This window comes from Macaca mulatta, chromosome 2 (genome assembly GCF_049350105.2).
Source record: "Macaca mulatta isolate MMU2019108-1 chromosome 2, T2T-MMU8v2.0, whole genome shotgun sequence".
Taxonomy (NCBI): Eukaryota; Metazoa; Chordata; class Mammalia; order Primates; family Cercopithecidae; genus Macaca; species Macaca mulatta.
The window spans coordinates 3,891,123-3,909,671 of NC_133407.1; the positions used below are offsets into that span (position 1 = coordinate 3,891,123).

General features: G+C 48.1%; 1 long non-coding RNA gene across 1 annotated transcript in view; it reads right to left on the reverse strand.

The window, feature by feature from the left end:
• Nucleotides 1–461: 461 nt before the first annotated feature.
• LOC144338969 (uncharacterized) overlaps nucleotides 462–18,549 on the reverse strand; it is a 186,832-nt gene continuing 168,744 nt past the window's right edge. Inside the window, exons 3-4 of the long non-coding RNA XR_013413480.1 lie at nucleotides 9,620–9,739; nucleotides 462–647 (exon numbers count right to left, since the gene is read on the reverse strand). This is a non-coding gene — a long non-coding RNA (uncharacterized LOC144338969). The remainder of the gene's footprint in view (nucleotides 648–9,619; nucleotides 9,740–18,549) is intronic.

Below are 18,549 nucleotides of genomic sequence, written 5' to 3' on the forward strand. Positions count from 1 at the left end.
GGTGGCAGCGAAAAGGGCAAGAACTAGAGAAGCGTCCAGGACAAACAGCTCAGGGGACGATCCCTCTGAGTTCCTATCCAAGTTCCACCGCAGGGGACCTTGTTTATCCTCTCTGGGCCTCAGGTGCCATAGCTGGGAAGTAAAAAGCTTGGGCCAGAAGGTGATTCTCCAAGTCCTCCCAGCCTGGCCTCCTCTGGCTTTCTGTCTGACATTTTTGTCACTGCTCTTCAAGCTGGTCAAACAGGGGAGGAGCAGTAGTTGTCCACCCACCGTGCCAGGTCACCCTCTAACCCCAACAACCCCTGTCGCATTCTCAACAGCTGATGGTTTTTCTTTTGTACAGCCTTGTAAAGAAACCCAACTAATTAAATCAGTTGTGTTTGCCTTGACTTCGCAAATGTCCCTGAAACAAATGATGCAAAACAAAGAAACACATCCATAAATGCAGCCAAACAATGAAGTGCAAGAACACATAAGAATGTTCTTTTATTACAAAGGTGACATAGCACATCAGTGAAGAAAGGAGAAACTCAACCAGCAGGCCTGGGGCAAGCGGCTGTTTAGGAAAAAATAATGCTCCATCTCCATCTCACTCTGTAGACCAATATTAATTCCAGGTGATTTCAGAAGAGAAATATAAACATTTCCTAGAAGAAAACAGAGAGACAGTTAATGTAATCTTGAGACAAGGGAAGCCTTTCTTAGCCTGACACCAAAGCAGTTACAATAAAGGCAAGGATTAATAGATTTGACCATATGAATTTTTATTATTATTATTTTTTGAGATGGAGTCTCACTCTGTCACAAAGGCTAGAGTGCAGTGACACAATCTCGGCTCACTGCAACCTCCGCCTCCCATGTTCAAGCGATCCTCCTGCCTCAAACTCCCAAGTAGCTGGGATTATAAGTGTGCACCACCAAGCCTGGTTAATTTTTGTATTTTTAGTGGAGATGGGGTTTCACCATGTTTGCCAGGCTGGTCGCGAACTCCTGAGCTCAAGTGATCCACCCGCCTTGACCTCCCAAAGTGCTGGGATTACAGACATGAGCCACTGCTCCCAACCAGATTTGACCATATAAATATTTAAAAGTCAGCATACCAAAGTTAATAAAACGATTTCCCAATGTTGTATCGAACATCTTTTTAGGTGTTTCTGGGATGGGTAGGAAAGCCATTTCTAATTATCTCAACATGAAAAGAGGGAACCCATTAATGACAGAAATGAAGAGAACCAACGTTAGGGGGAACTTCAGGAGGAAAGAAAGCCTTCACCACAGCCACCGAGCAGGGCCAGGAGGACGCTGAGCTCCGGCTCCACCGCCAGGACTGCCCTGGGGAGGAACTGGAAGGCTCCGCTGGCCTCCCCATCCCACTCCTCCACCCTGGGCCAAAGCAAGTGAAGGAAGTCAATGCAGATCCTGCCAGGGTTGCCTTGGCCTTTGGGCAGCTCAGAGGGGCAGGGGTGGAGGCACCTCCTCCAGGCAGATGGCCCGGGGGCTGTCCTCGAGCCCCTCCCCAGGGCTCCGGGAGCCTGGCTTTCCTGTTCTGTCTCCATGGCCTGGATATCACAAGGGAAGGATCTGGTGTCATACTGCCTTCCACAGCCTGTGACTGCATGCCAGGCCCCAGTGCCCACAAGAAATATGACTCCACCTGCTCCAGGGGACAGGCAGGCCACTCTCGGAGCTCGCTGAGAAGTGGGTGAAGTCTCCAGGCATGGAGTGCCGCTCATCTGAGCCAGCGGATTCCCACCTTGCTGGGCTTCCCTTTGGGGCTGAGAAGGAGCCCCGCTTTCCCGGCGGATTGGAAGCTCCCTCTGTGGTCTCCTCAGCAACCACAGGCTGCTGCCGTCTCTGAGCGGTGGTCTGGGGCTGAACTGCCAGGTCACCGCACTGTCCCCAGCCCCGCCCGCTGCAGCAGCAAATTCACAGGCGGCAGTGAATGGTCCCAGCCTGAGATGGGGGATCTTAGGGATGAAGGTGGCGTGGGGGCTAACATGGCTTCTGGGAGGGAAATTCACGTGGTATCCACAGGTAGAATTCACACATACCTGGGTTCATCTGGCAAACTAGAAAGCAACGGCCCAAGGAGAGCCTCAGGGCAGGGAAGCAGAGAAGCCTCGCAGAGAGCACTCACCCTAAGGGAAGAAGGAGCTGGAGGGCATGAATGCGGGAGAGCCTTGGGGAGGAGGCGGACACTCCTGAGCAGTAGCTGAGACTCTGATTGGACCCTGCACTGACCCCGTTCACTTTATGTCTGGGCTCTGCAGAGGGTGAAGGCCCGAAGGAAGAGCGAGCTCCGGACCAGCCCAGGGCCATGCACAAAGTGCGTCAGTGAGGGCTCTTCACTGCAGGCAACAAAAACCGATCGGGCTGATAGGAGCTAAGAAGGAATGCTGTGAAAGGGTGTCACGTAGCTCACAAGGCGGCTGGCCAGCAGGACGGGAAAACTAAAAGAAACAAAAGGTTACTATGCAGCCAGAACCACAGCCACAGAAGCAGCCCAGAGACAAGGCGGCCACCTTCTCCCTGACAAAGCCCGGAGAGCTCAGCAGGCTCCGCTGATATTGTCCATCTTGGATGCTGGATGTCGCTGCCTCCACCACCAGCAGCATCCCCATCATCACTGTCACCACTGCCACTACACCGCCAGAAAGAATCTGCCCCTGGCCCAGCCTCACTGCCGTCACTGGCTCCTGATTCAAAGTTGGAGGGGGGTGAGGCTGACTGGCCCACACTTTGGCCTCAGGAACATGGGGTAATGATTTGTCTGTCCTGTTCAGCTTCTAGATTTGTACATTAGGAAATTCTCCCAACATAGGCGGCTGGGGAGGGAAGGATCAGTCAGACACTGACAGCCAAGAAGAAGGAGGAAGAGGAGGAGAAGTGAGAAGAAACAAACAGTTTAGCTGGAAAAAAATCTTGAAGACGTCACTCCTGCTCTCCGGGATTCAATCTGTGACCGTCCAAATTGCCTGGGTGTCATGGGAGGAAGTGGGTCTGAGAGCCCTGTCACTGGCAGCGTGGGCAAGGGGAACAGTCACCATCCTTCATGGTCATCACCATCATCATCTTACGCACTGTCCCTAACCCGGGGTTCCTCAACCTCTACAACTAACATTTGGGGCCAGATAATGCTGTGTTGTCCAAGCAGTCCTGGACATTGTAGGATGTTTAGCAGCATCCTTGGTTTCTACCCACTCGCTGCCACCAGCGCCTCCTCTCCAATTGTGACAATTAACAGCGTCTCTAGACATTGCCAAATATCCCTGGGGCAGAGTTGCCTCTAGTTGAGACCATCGCTGTAAACACAGCTGCCTCAGTCCTCCTATGGGCACTCTGCAATAAAGGCCTAGACTTTCCCTCTGGAGAGGCTGGGCTCCTGCCAGGACAGGAGCACGCAGAGTCCTAGGGCGCCCTTTTGACTACTGCTCATGGAGGCAGGGAGGAGGAAAAGGGCAATCTTATGTCACCAAATATTTACTATTCATTGAGCCCTGCACAACCTGCCTTTGCTCATGTAGCATGCTCTCCCTCACCCCAACCTCTCTTCACTTGCCCAAATCTGACCCCTTCCCTCTTTCTCTGAATTGGCCTGCATCTCTCCCTTTCAAGATGTTCAGTGCCCTGGCCAGACGTGGTGGCTCACACCTGTAATCCCAGCACTTTGGGAGGCCAATGTAGGTGGATCCCTTGAAGTCAGGAGTTCGAGACCCGCCTGGCCAACATAGTGAAACCCAGTCTCTACTAAAAATACAAAAATAGCCGGGTGTGGTGGCACATGCCTGCAGAGTCCCAGCCACTCCAGAGGCTGAGGCGGGAGAATCGCTTGAACACAGGAGGCGAAGGTTGCAGTGAGTCGAGACTGCGCCATTGCACTCCAGCCTGGGTGATGAGTGAGACTCTGTCTCAAAAAAAAAAAAAAAAAAAAAAATAGCTGGGCATGGTGGCACACACCTGTCATTCCAGCTACTCAGGAGGCTGAGGCAGGAGAACCACTTGAACCTGGGAGGCAAAAGTTGTAGTGAGCTAAGATAGTGCCGCTGCACTCCAGTCTGGGTAACAGAGTGAAACTCTGTCTCAAAAATAAATAAATACATAAATAAATAAATAAGCTCACAGCCCTAGTCTGAGACCACGTTTTACTTCTGTGCTCTGCCCCTGCAGTGGGGTGGGGAGGGGCCAGCCATACCCTGCACTGAGGGCCATCATAAGACGTCGCCCTGTGAGGACCCTTGTGGAGAGATGTTAGGGGGACGTGGCTCATTTCATCACGCAGCGCTCTCTCAATTAGGACCCTTGGGAGAGATGCCCAAACTACTCCTGAGCAACTGGTCAGTTTTTGTTTTATGGACACCAGGAACTGGGCCTTTTCCCAGGCTTCCCTTTCCTGGAAGCTGTTAGAAAGCTTGGAGCCAATTTGGGGTTCACCCTCATCATCTGTATATTTATGATTCTCGTAATTTAGTCTCATTCCTGGTGCCATTTTTATGCCCTTACCCTTATTTTGTCCTTTTATTCCTTCTTTTAAATTATGTTCCCTTGTTATGTTTTATGTATTAACAGTTTCTGGCACAAAGCATGGTATAAATAAGAAGATAGATGTAGATAAAGTAGCTCTGTTTCTCTTATATGAGAGCTAGGTATTTTTCTGTCTTGTCTGGCTCCGAATTAATATGAATTTACTGAAAGCAGTAGCTTCATCAGATTAATTTCCTGCCCACCGTCCCCACTCCTTCACTCCCTCCCCTGGAATTCAGCCCATTGCCCGTTACGTATGGACACTCAGTCAGTATTTGTTGCTCTGTTGACGACTGGTTCTCTTAGATGCAACAAATTTCTTCCCTCCCTCCTTTCTCCCTTCCTACCTTCTTTTCTCTCCTTCTTTTTCTTCTCTATCTCTTCCTTTTTTTCTTCCAGAAAAATAAAGACAAAAAAGAGGAAACAGATACACTTTGGAAAGAACTCCCAGTGAGGTCCGTCATTATAGTCACATTTTAGAAGAGCTGACACTTCAATTCCCTTCTAAAATCTACAACAACAGTCTATCAAGTTCATGCTGAAAAGTGACTTCAGCCAGAGAAGGAAAATTCGAGACCAGCCTGACCAACATAGTGAAACCCAGTCTCTACTAAAAATACAAAAATTAGCCGGGTGTGGTGTCACGTGCCTGCAGAGTCCCAGCTACTCCCGAGGCTGAAGCGGGAGAATCGCTTGAACACAGGAGGTGAAGGTTGCAGTGAGCCGAGACTGCGCCATTGCACTCCAACCTGGGTGACAGAGTGGCAAAACCCCAAGGCCTTCTTGGTGACACTGGTCTTGTCTGGGGAAGTAACATTCCAGCCTTGTCAGCTCATTATCTTTTCTCTGAAATCACCTTGCCTTTTCATCTGGATCCGGCATTCCTCAGACTTTGCCTTCTCCTGGTGAGGCATGTGTTACATGGAGAGAGTAAAATTCTACCCTCAGAGAGTATTTGCTGAATGAGTGAATCCTAGTTAGGCAGTAAAATAGGGTCTGGAGGCAAGAAACACAAGATACCCTCTCCACAGGGCATACACCGAGTAAAGGACTTTGTAACTTTACTTCATCCTCTGCATTTACATAGGGTGTACTTCAAGTAGAGGGTATTTAAACTCATAAAAACTCAGTAACGGGGCCTTTGAGCCCCTACACACAGGCCCGCTCCCACACTGTGGAGTGTGCTTTCATTTTCAATAAAACCCTTCATTCTTTCCTTTGTTTGTGCGTTTTCTCCAATTCTTTGTTCAGGACTCCAAGAACCTGGACTCCCTCCACGGTTAACATTATTTGAACCTCCCAACACTGCCGTGAGTTAGACAGAGCAGCGATGATTATCACTATCACCCGTATAGATGAGGAAGACGAGACTTAGACACATGATTCACGGTATAGTCAGGACCAGAGCGGTGGTATAAAGCTCAAGGAATCTGCTGGGGGTGCAGAGCGGGTCTCCATTAAATGTACATCACCCTAAAGCAGAGCCGAGGCCTCAGGCCCTGCAGATGTGCCAAAGACCCCATCACTGCTGTAGGATATCATTCGTTTGTTAGTTTGTTACTGCATTTATGGGCAACACCCATTTATTGAACATGGCATGGTGCTAAGCACAGTGAAGCACATAAAGATGAACGCGTCCACTCCTGAGCAGCTCAAAGTCTAGCCAGGAAAACAGACCTAGGGACAGAAGGCCACGAAGCAAATCGTCAGCACTCTCATGGCGCGTCTCCTCACCAGCACTCCTGAAACCGTGCCTGCAACTCCACGGCGGCAATTTTCATACGGATTGCAATTGTTTCGTGCCTCTTTCACCACCAGAGTATGACCTCCTTGAGGAAAAGGGCAGTTTTGTGTTTATTTTATTTTATTTTTTAATTAATTTATTTTTATGGGTTTTTTTGAGACGGAGTCTTGCTCTGTCGCCCAGGCTGGAGTGCAGTGGCACAATCTCCACTCACCGCAACCTCCACCGCCTGAGTTCAAGCGATTCTCCTGCCTCAGCCTCCAGAGTAGCTGGGATTACAAGCACCCGCCACCATGCCCGGCTAATTTTTTGTATTTTTAGTAAAGACGGAGTTTCACCATGTTGGCCAGGCTGGTCTGGAACCCCTGACCTTGTGATCCGCCCACCTCTGCCTCCCAAAGTGCTGGGATTACAGGTGTGAGCCACCACGCCCGGCCTGACAATTTTTATTTTAGCCTTTTTTTCCCCCACAGCATTTAGCCTGGTCACTGGTATCCAGCTTCTACTCAGTCAACACTTGCTGAAGGGATGACAACTGAGGCCTCTCGGGGCTACAAGAAGAGGACATTTCTGCAGGAGCCATGGAGCGCATCACAAAAGGGAGATTTTGCTTGGAGTCTGAAAGCTGAGGAAGAGTTTGCTGGGAGACAGGGTCAAGGGTTCCAGGCCAGAGGAACCCCGTAAACATGACTGGCCTTGGGTAAATGCTTCCTGCCGGCCAGGCTGTGTGTGGCCTGTGGTGTGAAGGGCTTTACAAGGACTATCTCTGAACCCCACCCACCCCATGAGGTTGCTGATATGATCAATACCATCTTATACCTGAGGAACAAAAGGCACGGAAAGTTCGAGTACCTTGTCCAAGGCCACACAGGCACCACACTGTAGAAATGGGACTAGAATCCACTCTGCTATACAACTATAGCCCAGGCAGGAAGGGGAGAGGTCACTACCTCTTCCTACCCTCTTCTCCTTGGAACTCTTGAAAGATTTTGGCTCCATCTGTCACCGAGACCCCAGGGTGTCTGTGATCAATAGGATTTCAGCCATGTGCAACCCCTGGGGGCATGCAGCCATGTGGGGCACCTGGTCCTAAATGTTCCACATGCATGTGGCCACCCTCCTTTGCCATGCCTTGAACAGCCACTCCGCAGTCTCCCCAGGTTCTCCTAGGCTGTAGCCAGGGAGCTGAGGTGAATGGCTGCTGTTCAGGGTTATGTTCCTCCCCTCCTTAGTCCAGAGAGACCCTGCCTTTGCTCCCCAGGCATCTGCACTCTGCAGAGAAGACACCTTGAGATAGGAAAAAACCGAGGCAGCATGAGAGCAGCCAAAAATGCCAGCTGCTCTCTCCCGGTACAGGATTCTGTTTTCCAGAGTGCTCCCAGGGCTTAGCAGTGGAAGAGGATGGAGCCCAAGAGCTGCAGAGGAGGCACTGGGTTCCCAGGGCCTCTGACCCAAGCGCCCATGGTGTGTCCACTGGGGCAGTGTGCTCAGTTACCTGCTGTCTTCACACTAGGCCTCGCCCTCAATGTGCACTCTCACAGTGCCACAGGAAAACGAGACATTGTGTATGTTCCTATTAGTGACCATCATTCAACATGCTTGATTGTTGGGTCAACCTTATGCACCAGCCATGATAGAGGGGATTTTATAGTGTGCTCATCTAAGAGAGCTGCCCTGGATGGACCTGGCCCTCAGCTGGGCTGTGCTCTGGGGACGTAGAGACCAAGAAAGGATTCCAGTTGAGAGGGTCACTCACGTGAAGCAGAGAACATCGTCTGACTGGTCTCCGTCTTATGGCAAAAGACATTTTAGCAGATATTAGGGAATTCCATAATGGTAGTCTCTAGTATTTATTGTCCATCAGGTGCCAGGTATGTAGAATATATCTAATCCTTGTAACAAACTTGAATTGGAGATCATTGTCAAATTTTACAAATACATAATCTTCAGGATGTTAAGCAGATTTCCCAAGGCCAATTTGTAAATGCCACGGCTAGTGTTCAAACCCAAGACTTTCTGGCTCCAAATCCCACACACTTTCCACTACACATGTGCGTCTCAGCCCAGGCTATGTTCAAAACACTCACCATCACCATCACTGTCATCATCATCATTATCTCCAGCTCCGGCTATATTCACAGTACTCATCATCATTATCACCATCACCATCACCATCGCCATCATCATCTCCAGCCCAGGCATGTTCACAATACTCACCATCACCATCACCATCATCATCATTATCTGCAGCCCAGGCTATATTCACAACACTCATCATCACCATCACCATCATCATCATCATCATTATCTCCAGCCCAGGCATGTTCACAACACTCACCACCACCATCACCATCATCATCATCATTATCTCCAGCCCAGGCTGTGTTCACAACACTCATCGTCATCATCATCATCATCATCATCATTATCTCCAGCCCAGGCTGTATTCACAACACTCATCATCACCATCACCATCATCATCATCATCATCTCCAGCCCAGGCATGTTCACAACACTCATCATCATCATCATCACCATCATCATCATCTCCAGCCCAGGCTGTGTTCACAACACTCATCATCACCATCACCACCACCATCATCATCATCATCATCATTATCTCCAGCCCAGGCATGTTCACAACACTCATCATCATCATCACCATCATCATCATCTCCAGCCCAGGTATGTTCACAATACTCACCATCACCATCACCATCATCATCATCATCATCTCCAGCCCAGGCTATGTTCACAACACTCACCATCACCATCACCATCACCATCATCATCATCATTATCTCTAACCCAGGCTATGTTCACCATACTCACCATTACCATATCATCATCGTCAGTGTCATCATCACCATCATCATCATCATCATCTCCAGCCGAGGCTATGTTCACAATACTCACCATCACCATCACCATCATCATCATCATTATCTCTAACCCAGGCATGTTCACAATACTCACCATCACCATCACCATCACCATCATCATTATTATCTCCAACCCAGGCATGTTCACAATACTCATCATCATCATCATCATCATCATCATCATCATCATCATCATCTCCAGCCCAGGCTATGTTCACAATACTCACCACCATCAGCATCACCATCATCATCTCCAGCCCAGGCTATGTTCACAGTATTCAACATCACCATCACCATCATCATCATCATTATCTACAACCCAGGCATGTTCACAGTATTCACCATCACCATCATCATCATCGTCGTCATCATTATCTCCAACCCAGGCATGTTCACAATACTCACCATCACCATCACCATCACCATCAACATCATTGTCATCTCCAGCCCTGGCTATGTTCACAATACTCACCATCACCATCACCATCATCATCAGTCATCATTATCTCCAGTCCAGGCTATGTAACATTCACCATCACCATCACCATCATCATCATCATCTCCAGTGTGTACACCAGGGCATCAATGGGTGCTAGAAGCCACAGAAATAAATATAAGCCATCTTCTTGAGGGACAATTTGGTGATTCGTAGGCATTGGTTTTACATTAAAATCAATATTGATATATTAAGGAAGAGAGAACAAGTTAAGCATAATTGTCTGGGGGAGAACGGAACTCGAATCTATGGGCTGTTTCAGGCTCTGCCCCAGTTTTGGGGTCTGTCTTTGTGCTGTTGAAACACTTGAATGGAAAATGTGGAGAGGTACCAGGTTCACCCGGGAAACAGTGACAGGCTCTGGTGGTGAGGGCTGCAGGTTGCCTTGGACTCCTCCTTCCTGCCTGGGGATTGCCTCCAGATTAGCAGAGGCTGGGGTCTATCTGAGGCAGACTGCTTCAGTGCACATAGGCAAGCTACGGTCGAGAAATGGACTGTAGGATCTTTCAAATCTCTTCTTATCTTGTTTTCAGGTAATTCTGGTATTTAAAGTTTTTATCTTCTTAAAAATTTTAGGAAGATTAAATTTCTTAGGAAATTTTAAATCAAATCATGCTTTTATGGGTCAGAGAACTGAGCCTTCCCTTTCATGACCCCAGTGTACCTCTCCCAAGAGGTGTAGTAAGTTGGTTTTGCGTGGTTGATGGGGGGCAGGGGTTAGCAGTTCTCCTCTCCTTCAGTAGTTCTCAAGCTTGGCTGCACCAGATCACCTGGGAGGCTTTTGTTTTTTGTTTTTTGGTTTTTTTTGTGGGTTTCTTTTTTGAGATGGAGTATCACTCTGTCGCCCAGGCTGGAGTGCAGTGATGCAATCTCAGCTCACTGCAACCTCCACCTCCTGGGTTCAAGCAATTCTCCTGCCTTAGCCTCCCGAGTAACTAGAATTACAGGCATGCGCCACCATGCCTGGCTAATTTTTGTATTTTTCGTAGAGACGGGGTTTTGCCATGTTGGCCAGGCTGGTCTCAAAGTCCTGACCTCAAGTGATTTGCCCACCTCGGTCTCTGAAAATGCTGGGATTACAGACATGAGCCACCGTGCCAACCCCACCTGGGAGTTTTAACAAACACTGATGCCTGAGCTCAGTCCCCAGAGGCACTCTCTGAAGTGCTTGACCAGGGCTGTGGCCTGCCCACTGAGGGTATTAAAAGCCCTTCAGGTGACCCAGGTACAGCAGACTTGAGAACCACTGTCGTGTAGTTTTAGGCCAGCGACCAGGATCCCTGGCTCTTTGAAGGAGCAATTTCAAGTAGATCTGAGCTGCAAAATTGCCATCACCTTACCCCTGCTCATTAAGAAAACTCAGAGAAAAATCGTCCTGCTAAAAGCCTGAGGTGAAAAGGTTCCGCTTTTGATGGATGCACTTAAAGGAAAAAGCTTTGATTTGTTTGAAGTCATCCTTAGGGGTTGGTTTTTTTCTTGCATCTATGAGAGAGTTCTCAAACCCTGTGAAATAAATTAGATTCTAGCAGCAAAGGTTGATGAAATGCAGATACTGGGAAAGAGCCGTTTCAATGAAAATCCGGAAGGTCCATGGCTGGCTTCCTTCTTGAGTAATTTCTATGGTTTTCACAGATATTTCTGCAATCCGATTGCGTCCGTTCATCCTCTCCATTCCCACTGTCATAATCCAGGTCTGACATCTTCCCGCTGCAGTCACAGTCTCCTAACTCATCTCCCTGCCACCAGTATTTCCCTTCTTCAGCCACTCTTTGCATCATGCCCAGAGAGATCTCTCTAGAATGCTTTTTTGATCATATCACTCTCCTGCTTAAAAATCCTGTGGTGTCTGCTTCCCTGTTGCATTTGAAATAAAACCTGAACTTCTTTGGACAACTCATAAAGTCATTCATGATCTAGTACACGCCTACCTCTCTGGCTTTTCATCTCAATTTCTCCATAATCCCGCACACTCTGTGCCAAAGCCAAACAGAATGACTCACGGTTTTCCAAACATGCTGAGCCCTCTCGTGTCCCTGAGGCCTGGGTTCTAGAGGGTTCTAGAGGGCTCTCTATATCTGGAACATCCTTCCCACCGCTTTCTGCTTTCTTCTCTCGACTAAGTCCCACTGTTTTTTTTGTTGTTGTTGTTGTTTGTTTGTTTGTTGAGACAGAGTCTTGCTCTGTAGCCAGGCTGGAGTGAAGTGGTGTGATCTTGGCTCACTGTAGCCTCCACCTCCAGGGTTCAAGTGATTCTGCTGCCTCATCCTCCTGAGTAGCTGGGACTACAGGCGTAAGCCACCATGTCCAGCTAATTTTTGGATTTTTAGTAGAGACTGGGTTTCACCATGTTGGCCAGGATGGTCTTGATCTCTTGACCTCATGATCCACCTGCCTTGGCCTCCCAAAGTGCTGGGATTACAGGTGTGAGCCACCATGCCCAGCCACTCCCACTTGTTTTTAAAGAAGCTTCCTTGAAGCCTCACTCCAGGTTAAGCATACTCTTCTTTCCTCCCACAGCACCTCAGGCATTGACCTCAGTCACTACTCTTACCACACTGTATTATGATCATCTCTTTGTCTACCCTAGACTGAGGTCTTTACAACACCACTCCAGCACCTAGCCCATAGCCTGACATGTTATTGGTGCTTACTATGGTTTCCAATATAAAAGAGTCAAAATAATTCCCAAAATATGTTCACTTCTGCCCTACTGACTTCTAGCACAATGGGCAACTGAAGTAGGTAGTTTGCATAGACACCAAGAAAATAAATCTGTGTCTTAGTGGCACCTAATTTCCCCTATGTCAGTAAAATCTCATGGAAAAATATCCAGTGCTTGCTGAATGACCAGCACAACGGGGAATAAGCAAAAAATAAGACGTAGTCAGATGAGATGTTCTTTCTTCCTCTTTGCTTCCACTGCAATAGGTGTTCCTGGCTGAATCCCTTCATTCCCCATGAACTGCTGTCCCCTGGGTGTGTGGCTTTTCCTCCACTATCAGGAGAACCTGCTTCCCATGTTTAAGGTGGGTTCTTTTCTATTTCCCAAGTGTCTCGGCTGGGTTGAGAAATAAAGGGAAAGAGCACAAGAGAGAGAAATGTAAAGCTGGGTGCCCGGAGGAGACATCACGTGTCGGCAGGATCCGTGATGTTCCCGGAGCCGTAAAACCAGCAAGTTTTTATTAGCGATTTTCAAAAGGGGAGGGAGTGCACGAATAGGGTGTGGGTCACAGAGATCACCTACTTCACAACGTAATATCACAAAGCAAATGGAGGCAGGGCGAGATCACAGGACCACCGGACGGGGAGAAATTAAAATTGCTAATGAAGTTTCCGCATGCATTGTCATTGATAACATCTTATTAGGAAACAGGATTTGAGAGCAGGTAACCTGTCTGACCACAATTTATTAGGTGGGAATTTTCCCCACCTAATTGTAGTAAGCCTGGGAGCGCTATAGGAGACCGGGACTTATTTCATCCCATCAGCTTTGACCATAGAAGACACGACGCCTTAAAAAGGGGCCGTCTATAGGCCTACCTTCAGGGTGCATTCTCTTTCTCAGGGGTGTTCCTTGCTGAGAAAAAGAATTCAGCGATATTTCTCCTATTTGCTTATGAAAGAGGAGGAATATAGCTCTGTTCCGTCCGGCTCACCAGTGGCCAGTTCAAAGTTACCTCTCTTGTTCCCTGAACATCGCTGTTATCCTGTTCTTTTTTTACGATGCCCAGATTTCATTTGTTCAAACACACACGCTCTACAAACAATCTGTGCAGTTGATACAATCACAGGGTCCTGAGGCGACATTCATCCTCCTCAGCTTACAAAGAAGATGACAGGATTAAGAGATTAAAGTAAAGACAGGCATAGGAAAACACAGGGGTATTGATTGGTGAAGTGACAAGTGTCCATAAAATCTTCACAATTTATGTTCAGAGATTACAGTAAAGACAGGTGTAAGAAATTATAAAAGTATTAATTTTGGGAACTAATAAATGTCCATGAAATCTTCACAATTTATATTCTTCTGCCACGGCTTCAGCCGATCCCTCCATTCGGGGTTCCTGACTTCCCGCAACACTCCACTACACCCAAAGCAGCTGGAGGGCATGGTCATGCATTATGGTCCCTCCATGGCCCACCTTGCCTGGGGCACGTGCTCAGGAATATTGTCCAATTCCGAATTATGATGAGCTAAGATTTGGCGACACATTCTGACATGTTTTCTTTGGAACCCAAAATTAAAACTCTCACTTCTGGTGAAGTTGCCTCAAATCCTTTCTGAAACAAAGCAAGCTATAAAAAAATGAATAGAGGAGAATGAAAATACATGAAAATGAATAAATAAGGACATGAAAAATATTTGGTGAAACCCACTATCTCTCACCTATTCGTTTATTTGATCATTTAATCACCAATCCATCCTGTCATCCAACCGACCATCCTTCATTTAACAAATATGGTCTGCGCCTGGGGCTGGGCTCAGAGTGATAAATGAGACAGAAATAGTCCTTGCACTCATGGGCTTGTGTTCTAATGGGAAACAGACATTCGACAAAGAATTTCAAGTGCAACTGGAAATGAAAAGGGTGGTGCTCAGGTGCCCCCAAGACAGAGGGTGGTCCTCGCTCATTCATTCACTCACCACTCACCCGCCCCCTCATTCATTCCTGGGTCCTCACACAAAGCCTGGACTAGCAGCACCACTCAATGTTTACTGAAGGAATGGATGAGGCCTGCTATCTGCACAGCGTGTCATTAACAAAGCAGAATTTACTTGGAAGGTTGACTTGGGGAGCCCCAAATGTAAACTTACATGATTTTTTAAAGCTTCTGTTTTTCTCAAATCTCTGCAGTAAGAAGGAGCATGGGCATGTAGAATGCCAGAATTAAGACCTAATGATGAGACACCAGAGGTGTGAGTGTCCTACTGCACAGTAGCAGGGTTACCCCAGGGCTTAGCCAGAGGCAGTTTAACCTCCAAAGACAAAGAAACGACATTTCCATCACCTACTTCCCTGAGGAAGAAAAAAGATCAACGATCTCGCAGTGCCGTCGTTTAAACAGTAAGATAAAATTCGCCTTGTGCAGCAAATGTCCCATTGTGCCTACATTACCAGTGTTCTGTATTTTCTCGGTGACAAGCTCTTGTATCCTTCTCTTCTATTCCGTGAGTCCCAGCAACTCTAGCCAGCGCCAAGAGAGCCCTGAGGGATACTCGCCTGTTTGATTTCACAAAAGGACTGGCTTTTGCCTTTTCTGGCTAACCGTGAGATGGAGAGAGACAGTGAGGGTGGGCTTTAGGATGTCACTGTGCCTTTGGCCAGGGCTCATTCTGCTGCCAGGATGAGTCACCTCGAAGACAGAGTCTCAGTCATTTGTGAGCTGGGTGTTACCATACGTGGCAGAACTTGGATGCTATGGCAGGAGCGATCAGCTTAGGTCTGGATCTGTAAAAGCATCAGCAGGTCCAGACAGCTGAGGCTCTGTGAAAGGGTCCTATGTGCTTCTCCTGCTTCCCAGCTTAAGAACTAACAGGATGTCCAAGTGCTGAAGAAAGGACCCAGGGAAGAGAATGGGAGACCTGCTTCTAGTCCCAGACCTGCTACTGATGCTCTGTGTGGCTTTGGACAAGCTGCTTCTCCCTCTGGGCTCCACTTTCCTCATCTGTAAAATGCTCGTAGTCAGTCTAGTCCGGAAGCGCTAACTTTTGGGCCCTAGTCTACCAGAAATCCTCAAAGATAGCAATGGTTTCTGTGATTCCAAATAGCCTGATGGAAACGTACATTTCACAATGAAGGGGCTGAGTTGACTAAAGAACCCAACTCCATTGCTTTTGACTAGCATTGTGTAGATGCCATAAATTGGGACACTCGTGCTCGTTAGAAACCCCTATCAGCAGCCATATATTTCTTTAGTAAATCACAGGAAAAGAAATTTTAAACATATTTAGTTTTCTTCATACAAAATTGTTCTAAATGTGGGCCAGCACGAAGGATGGCCTTTGAAAGGTTTCTGGTGGTAAGCACGTTGGCGGTCCCTTGAAACCCAGTGATCCCTCCGGCTCTAAGATTCTAATATTCTAATATTCTAAGACCAGCTAAGGAGCCCACCTCGCTCTCTTCCTCCTGCTCCATTGCCCCACAGCAAACAGCAGCCGTCTGCACCTAGGACCAGGCTGCAAGCTCACTTCAAACAAGGGCACTGGCCCCTCTGTGTGTTCAGAAAAGGTCTGAGAAGTTGGTGATTAGAGATTATGATCCCTGATGCCCAGAGTATCTCTCAGTAACCATTATCAACTTACTTAGCATTGCCTCAGTTTCCTTTTCTGCAAAATAGTTTTCTATCTCAGATAGGCATAAATGGACATTATTTTGAATAGTAACAGTTAGAATAACCTTTTGACTATTGGATATTCTACGGATAGAGGCAAGTGGAAGGCAGAATATAGACTTTCAGAACCAGAATTGCAATTCATGGAAGTTTACCCACCATATGTGTAAACACACACACACACACACACACACACACACACAAAGTCATCCTCTCCTACAAGACAGAGGTGTGACCTACCTAGCCCTCTCTCTGAGTCCTTTATTTCTGACTTGAATAAGAGTACATAGGTAGCTGGGGTGTTAAAAGAATTTTCTAGGTTTTAGCACCTGATATCTTGGAAAGACTTCGAAGGTCACCAGCTGCTCCCTTCTTCCAGGTGAAACCAGAGAGAGCTTGACCTTGATGTGGGTACCGATGCTCTAATTCCCTGATGCTTAGAGGAGGACATGTAAGAGGGACTGCTGGACTCTGCAGAGGGAAAAGGATGTGCTGAGACTCTCCATTCCAACTCTCTCACAAAGCTCCACATGAATCCCTCAGAGCCAGGGTGAGAACCCAGGGATGAAGGAAGTGGATACAGTTAGGCCATTCAAACCAGGAATTCATCTCTTAGTGTGATATTTATAGGAGTTGCACATAAAAAGTAACTCAGCCACCATTACCATCATTGCCATCATCACCATTGCCCTGAGAGAGGAGCATCTGCTCAATGTCCTGTAATGTACAAAAACAGCTTTCACATCCATTATCTTATTTGAGCTTCAAAATCACCCTGTAAAGTAGGTAAAGCAGGGCTTATTCCCTGCTCCCCTTCCCTTTTGAGGATGAGAAAACTGCAACGTCAGGAGCAGTGACTTGCCCACGGCCATCCAGCCGGTAGTAGCAGACGCAGGACTAGAACCCAGGCCTTCTCACTTCAGCCCAGTGTCTTTCAATGACAGCTCGGAAAGCTGTGGCCTTACCAAGAGCACCGAGGGGGATGGGTGCAGTGGGAAGGTGCTCTTCTAGGCGGAGGCTACCTTAGTTCAGGCTGAGGACAGAGGAGCAGAGACCCTGTTCCCCGACGAAGGCCTGCCAACATTCTGATGCCTTTGGGGTTGCTGATGGTCCTCACTGCACCAAGAGGAGCAAGTGGTTTACTGATTGGCTTACCCCACTGATTGCAATTGAGCTGAATCTTTAAATTGAGCTTGCCAGAAAAACTGGTACCAATGAAAGAAGAGCCTTCTGCTCTCCATTGCTGGCTGGGGTTCACAGGCCTCAGGGCAGCCCGGAAGAGGCTCTGTCCCCGTGAGGTCAGCCCTTATCCTCCCCTTCCCGAGGCTCCTTCTCTGTAGTCCGAGCAGAGAGCCCCCACTATGGACAACTCTTTCTTTCCTCAGCAAAACCTGGCTGTGCATTTCTTCCTCCTGCCCGTCTCCTTGAAATCAGCCCAGTCTCGTCTCAGAAACATGTGCTGAAACACCCACAAGTCCAGCTGCAAACCCGGAAGGGCCAGCGCCATAGGAGCCCAGGCCTTCAGCTGACTTCTCAGGCACGCCCCTCCTGCATCCCCTCCCTGCCACCCCAGCCCTCCCCCAACCACCTACATGCTGGCCCAGCTCCCACTCCACGGATTCCCAGGCCCCCTGTCCCGGCAGGGCATGCTCCCATCTTTCTGGTGTGTACCCTTCTCAGTGCTCTACATCCCACTGGAGGAAACCACCTCCAGTCCTCTGGCTTTTAACCATTTTCTGTCTCATACTTCCATGTATCCTTGACTGCAAGCGATCTCTGTTTTCACGGTTTTGAACAAGTGTCCCAGCTAACTTATGTTGGCTTTTAAGCACAGTTTCTACAGGCCTCTGTGTCATCCTTCCCTTTCACAGAATCATGATGTGTAGGAGGTGGAAGGGGCCTTGCGTAGTTCCATTTTACAATGAGGCACACTGAGGTCCTGAGAGGAAATGCAATCTGTCCTGGGTGGAGATGACTTTAGTTTTACTGAAGACAGAGGACCAGTGGCCTGTGCCCTAACTGAGGCTGGCAAAGCTTGGCCTCTGTGTGGATCCTGAAGCTCCAATCCCCTGATGCTTATGGGAGTGCATGCAGGAGGCACTGCTGGACCCAGCAGGGAGAAAGATGCGCTGCACAGCAACTGGCCTGGACTCCAGCCTCCACCTTCTGGCTTCAGCGCTTAGCGTTTCTTCATCACTCCCTTCTGGTCTTTCCACTATTTGAGTCAATCCCAGAATCCCTTAGTCCAGGTCTGGTGCTGATGCTACTGGTACCCAATACATCGGTGAGTGAAAACAGAGGCCTATCACCAAGCAGACTGAGGACTTCTTGTTTGCCAAATAATCATGTCTTTGTTTTGTGCCAGCTTGGATTCACAACTTCGAAAACATGTTTGTGCAGATTACAGCTCTGTCCAACCGCTCTGTTGCCCTATCAGTCCGGGCCCTCATATGTCCTGCCTAGCTATTTGCTCTGGCTCCATACGCTAGCCTGATCACTCTTCCAAAGACCCAGCTCTGAGCACGTCCCCTTCTCTAAAACCGTTAGTGGCTCCCCATTATCTACTGATCTCC